This window comes from Grus americana, chromosome 1 (genome assembly GCF_028858705.1).
Source record: "Grus americana isolate bGruAme1 chromosome 1, bGruAme1.mat, whole genome shotgun sequence".
Classification (NCBI taxonomy): domain Eukaryota; kingdom Metazoa; phylum Chordata; class Aves; order Gruiformes; family Gruidae; genus Grus; species Grus americana.
In genome coordinates this window covers 162,654,474-162,660,043 of record NC_072852.1, presented here as the reverse complement: position 1 = coordinate 162,660,043, position 5,570 = coordinate 162,654,474, and the positions used below count along the sequence as shown (strand labels likewise).

General features: G+C 44.3%; 1 non-coding gene across 1 annotated transcript; it reads right to left on the bottom strand.

Moving 5' to 3' along the window:
- Positions 1-5,497: 5,497 nt before the first annotated feature.
- Positions 5,498-5,570, bottom strand: TRNAF-GAA (transfer RNA phenylalanine (anticodon GAA)). The gene has a single exon. It is a non-coding gene; the product is annotated as a tRNA-Phe (tRNA).

The following is a 5,570-nucleotide window of genomic DNA, read 5'->3' as shown; positions in this document are numbered from 1 at the left end:
CTTTTAAATGTCTAAACTGAAGTGAGATGAGCCCCACTCCAAATGGCTGTAGTAGGAGAGGACCTGATTTACATAGAGTAGATTCATGCTGGTTGACAAAAGCAAAGTGAGATGCAAGCTGTTTTAATAATATCTTAGTTTTGGCACATGTGGAGCTTTACAGATGTTGTGCAAAGCCTCTAAGGAGCCCGCAGCCCAGCCAGCTTGCAGGTCGCCTCTGTGGCTCATCATTCAGCACCCGGTCAGGAAGGCGTGAGCCGAAGATCTCATGTGCAGCACGGGACAGGTAGGACAGAGGCTCTCACCTCGACAATTCAGCAATGCAACAAATTGTCCTAATCACAGGGAAAGAAATATGAAGAAGAAAATCCAGACCTAGCTCTGTACCACATTGGAAAAAAAAAAAAAAATCTAAAAAATAGTACAAACACACTATTTGAAATAATATCAGAAATCTCTAAAGCCTTGACTTTACATTAACCTTTCTAGAGCCAGTTCCAGAAGATACTCTTCTCTCACAATTTTTATTCAAAATACTAACGCTACTACTTATCCCAATGGAAAATATGAAATGGAACAAAAGATATTCATTCCTCATGTCATGTGGGCTAAATCCCAAGAACATTGTTGGGCAAAGTAATGAATGCTCCCTTGCTTTAAGCAAGTAGATGTATGTGCATCCAAACAAAAATACAATGTTTCCCCAAAGGTTCACTGAGGAATAAACATAGCATTGATAACCATAGCAGTACTGAAGGTTTAGATTTCACTTAACTGCCCCGAACCTGTCTTGTTAGCTATACCATAAATTCTTTATTTCTACATTACAATGGAATATGAGTTCTATATTCCTACAAAAGCACAAAGCACGATATATTGGTCCTATACTGCTGGGGAGGGAAAAAACAAACAAACAAACAAACAAACAACAAAAACCCCAAAACTCCCAAGGAACTGGCTCAGAAAAAGCCTCCTTATACAGGGTTCCAGTGCTGAAGTTAAAAAGGATAAAGCTCTCCTAACTTGCTCACTCACATGGGAAAAAAAAAAAAAAGACTTCAATGTAGAGTACTAGATTCTAGAAATGCATAATCAGCTGAAAATTTTGTTTTTCTTTTCAAATGCCTTTCTTTCCCAGAAAGTTCAAAACCACAATTCTGGTTCTTCTACAGGACCAGAAACCAGATAGACAATAACCAAGATTTATTATTAAAAATATACATAAATCATAAAAACTAAATGCGAGTTCTGACTTATGTTTTCTAAATCCCTTGCATTGATCATACTGCACATCTAAATGAGGTTTACCGGATGTGCAGGAGACAAAGCCAGAAATCTTCTAGTCGAGAGACAGAAACCAATCTTTCCTATCAACAAACCAAATTTTCAATCCAAAGAGAAGGGAATTTTACTACGTGTAAGACTGCGTAACATATATTCACTGCCGAGAGGCAGACGGGACAGTAACAAACATCAGGTGCAGAAACTGCCCGCAGGGACGAGGAGGGGACTCGTGGGGACATGAAGGAAGACAAGGAGCATCTCCTCCGAGGAACACCTGAACTTGTTAAAACCCTCCGAAAGCCTATGGAAAACACCAGGCACAGCAAGTTAGTCCCACCGCTGACAGAACCACCAAATAGAGGCATTTCAAAGTAAAGCTTTAAGCTTCATTATTTGTCATGTTCTGTGGTTGCAAGTTGCCGCAGCTTGCAGCAGAGGTAGGATGTGTGGTACACCTCTTGCTGAGCCGCTCCTTCCACTCCAGTTTTCATTCACTTAAAACAGTGACTCAATAGCCAAGGATGCTCATGGAAAAAGAACGTGAACCAAATCCACCAGATTTCAAATATCTTAGTAAGGCTGAAGCAACGTTGTAAAATGTGATTTTTTTCCTCTGAATCCCTGTGAGGTATCAACTTCAGTATATGACAGTCATTTAAAAAAACATATATAATTACATCTGTAGTGGCAGAGAAGTTTCCCAGTTGCAGAGAAGGAGCCTTGTGACTAAAACTTAATGGCTCAGTTAGACAGACATGAAAGTAGCCTGGATCTGCTTCCTAGCAGGGGGTTCATCTTGAGGAAACAAGCTAATAGAAAAATAAATGGAAATGGAGATGCTTGCTGGCAAGAAGAAACCTAGAAAGCAGCAATGCTAAAAAAAAGATGGTGCAAAGAAGATAAAGCTGAATGAAAAATCCCTGAATATTGTGTGACATAAAAGCAATAAAGCAACAACACTCGGGGTTATTTTCCCAGAACCTGCCAAATCATATTAGAAACCTGCATCAAGCCTGCAAAATCAATCAGACAGAAGTTTAAAAATACCAGAATTAAGGTTATCTCTTAATTTTATCCTCTCCTTCCACATAAGACCTGAGGCCTTATTCAGTGCATGCTATCCAAATCCCATACCGAACAAAAATGAGATTTTCTTCTCAGTGTCCCCATGGCTATCACCCTTCGTATTTCAGTGCTCCACAAAATTTCCATTTAAAATCACAAAACCTCTGAGAAAGGAATTGCTTTTTCAGGTAATATTGTCCTTAGCTTAAAAAAAGGAATTTCAGAGACTACCACAGCACATAACTGCCATACATCCATGTGCCTGAGCGCTCCTACTGAAAATCAGACACTTTGAGAGGGCAAGAGTGACCCACACCTTTCCTGGCCCTCGGGGAACTCAGTGGCAGAGGGGATCCAACCTCCGGTGCAGCACGAAGAGGGTACAGCCAGATCGCTGCCTAAAAGCAGTCTTGGGGCCACATCCTGCCCCCCCCAGCTGGGAGGCCCTGGCTGGCGGGTGTCTGCACCGCATGGGGCTGGTCCCTCTGTAGCAAATCTTGGAAAGAGTTGGCTGTCAGGGCACTAACGCACAAGTTGAGCAGAGTCAGAGGTTCAATATCCAAGCTTGCTCCATGACTCTCTTTTATTCAGCAGTATGTAAATGGACAAAAAATAAAAGGTCTTTCTTTCTTTTGCCTCTTTGACTACACATCTGCAGGAAATGAATACCTTCCTAATTCATTCCCAAAGCACCATTAAAGTCTTTGATGAATAATTAACAGTTTTTTGGGAAAAAAATATTTATTTCTGGTATCACCTGCACAAATGCACAGAAGAGAAGTAACAGGTAATCTTCATTTTAACATTTCCTTCTCTCCCTGAGTACTCAAGTATGCAGTCTTAATATTCTTTCAAAAGCTTAAAAAATCTTTAGGAAAAATAGTAATATAAGCAGTTATATTATCCCTTACCTGTCTTATTAGTAGGGGTCTAAGTAACACTTCTCCTGTTTGTACTAATAGGATATTCATCAGCAGTGAGTGCTCCTTCTATCAGACAAGCAATTCAACAGCAATGCTTGATGTGATGCTGTGATTAAAAAACAACAAACGATACCTTTTCATGAGTAGATGAAAGATGTGGAAGAGAGGTAAGGAGCTGATTTACTGCTGTGTTTTGCACTGACGACACCAATACTGAAAGACCTTTTTCTGTGTATTGTTCTGCTGTCAGTATATTAAAAAGGTAACAAAAAACCTACCTGAAAGCAGGAGAACATCTCTTAAAATGAGAGACTCAAAGAATTTGATTTCTTTGGTTTATCAAAACAAAGCTGGGTACTGACTTGCCTGCTTCGTGATGACCAAATGCCAGGTACTGAGAAGATCTTTGATCTAACAGAGAAAAGGCTTAACAGAAATAATAGCTACAATTCAACAGAGGACAGATCCAAATTAAAGTAAGGAATATATTTGGAACAGTTGCAACAAACTACCAAGAGAACTAATGGATTTTCTGCCTCTTCATGTCTTCAAACCAAAAATATATGCCCTCCTTAAAAATATGGTTGGGAAAAATCCAAATTTTTTTTTTCCCAACTTAAAAGAAAGCATCAGGGGGAAATACATGAATGGTAAAGACTAGATGACATCAATTACCAGGGTTTTTGGCCTTGAAGCCTTTCTGTGAACCAGAAGTAGTTTCAGCTGTTGACAGCAGAGGAATAGCGAGGTCCAAGAATTTCGACCTCCACTCCAGATTTTGGCGAGAAGTAATCTCTAATCCTTCTGTCTTTGCCTCTGCAACCATCCTCCTGAGAGCCTCTCTCCCTCCCTGCCCCTACCCTCCCACGGCATCCTCCTCCTCTCCGCACAGTTTCACTTTCTCTTCTAGCATCCCTCCCTTCCTCTATAGCGGGAGGTGGTGGAGGGCAGAGAAGCGACTGGGAATGAAGGGCCAGCTTTTTGCTTTCAGTTCTTCCATCATAAATCAAAACCTTAAACTTAAAAGAGGTGAAAAGGGAAACTGGAAGGCAAACCCTCCCAGATGTGCATTTCCCGTTGCCAGGGAGGACGCAGGCACAGGCAGCGCTGGCTGGGCGCGAGCTGCTCGGCACTTCTCTGATTGCATGGCTTGCTTTGCAGTGTGTCACAGACTCACAGATTGGTGGGAGCTGGAAGGGACCTCTGGAGATCACCTAGTCCAACCCCCCTGCTAGAGCAGGATCACCCAGAGCAGGTTGCACAGGATCGCATCCAGGCGGGTTTTGAATGTCTCCAGAGAAGGAGACTCCACAGCCTCTCTGGGCAGCCTGTTCCAGTGCTCGGTCACCCTCACAGTGAAGAAGTTTTTTCTCATGTTCACACAAAACTTCCTGTGTTCCAGTTTGTGCCCATTGCCCCTTGTCCTGTCACTGGGCACCACTGAAAAGGGTCTGGCCCCATCTTCTTGACACGCGCCCTTTAGATATTTGTAAATATTGATGAGATCCCCTCTGAGTCTTCTCCAGGCTCCTCAATTCTGCAGCACAACACACTGGAAGGGAGGATGGGGAGGTCTGACGGCTCACTGCCCCCCACCTCCTTGGCAAATCGCCTCTGCACCTGATTTTCACGCTCACACCACGCGTACGATGTGCAGGCTCACCGACTGTGGCCGTTTCACCGGGCTACTATAGACTGTATAGGAGGCTCTGAGGAGCCATACCTCTGCACCCATGCCATCACCTGGCAAGCGTCAATGCACACACTTAACAGAGGTAAAATGGCATTGTTTCCCTGAATCTCACCATTGGGAACATTGCGTTTTTTTTTTTTTTTAAAAAAAAAAAAAGCAGCCAACTAAGGAAGACAACAGGGACTTTCAGGCCCAGCGGAGCAATCCTGGCGGGGCCACTGACAGAGCGCACCGCTGCCAGCTCGACACGAACAGTCATGAATGACATGAACGCGCACAAACCATATATCATGAGCCACACGATCGCTATCACCTCAACATCGCACCTCCCCTCGGCCGGGGCCGGGGCCAGGCCGGCAGCCGGGCGCTCCGGAGAAGGCCCGCGCGCGGCTCGGGCAGAACAGGCGGGGCCGCGGCAGGGCGGGCTGAGCCCGCGGGGCGGTGGCGGCGGCGGCAGCAGCAACTCCCCCCCCTCCCCCCCTCCGGCCCCGCCACCTCACCCGCAAGGCCGGAAAAAGGAAAAAAACGTATCTGCCGAAACCCGGGATCGAACCAGGGACCTTTAGATCTTCAGTCTAACGCTCTCCCAACTGAGCTATTTCGGC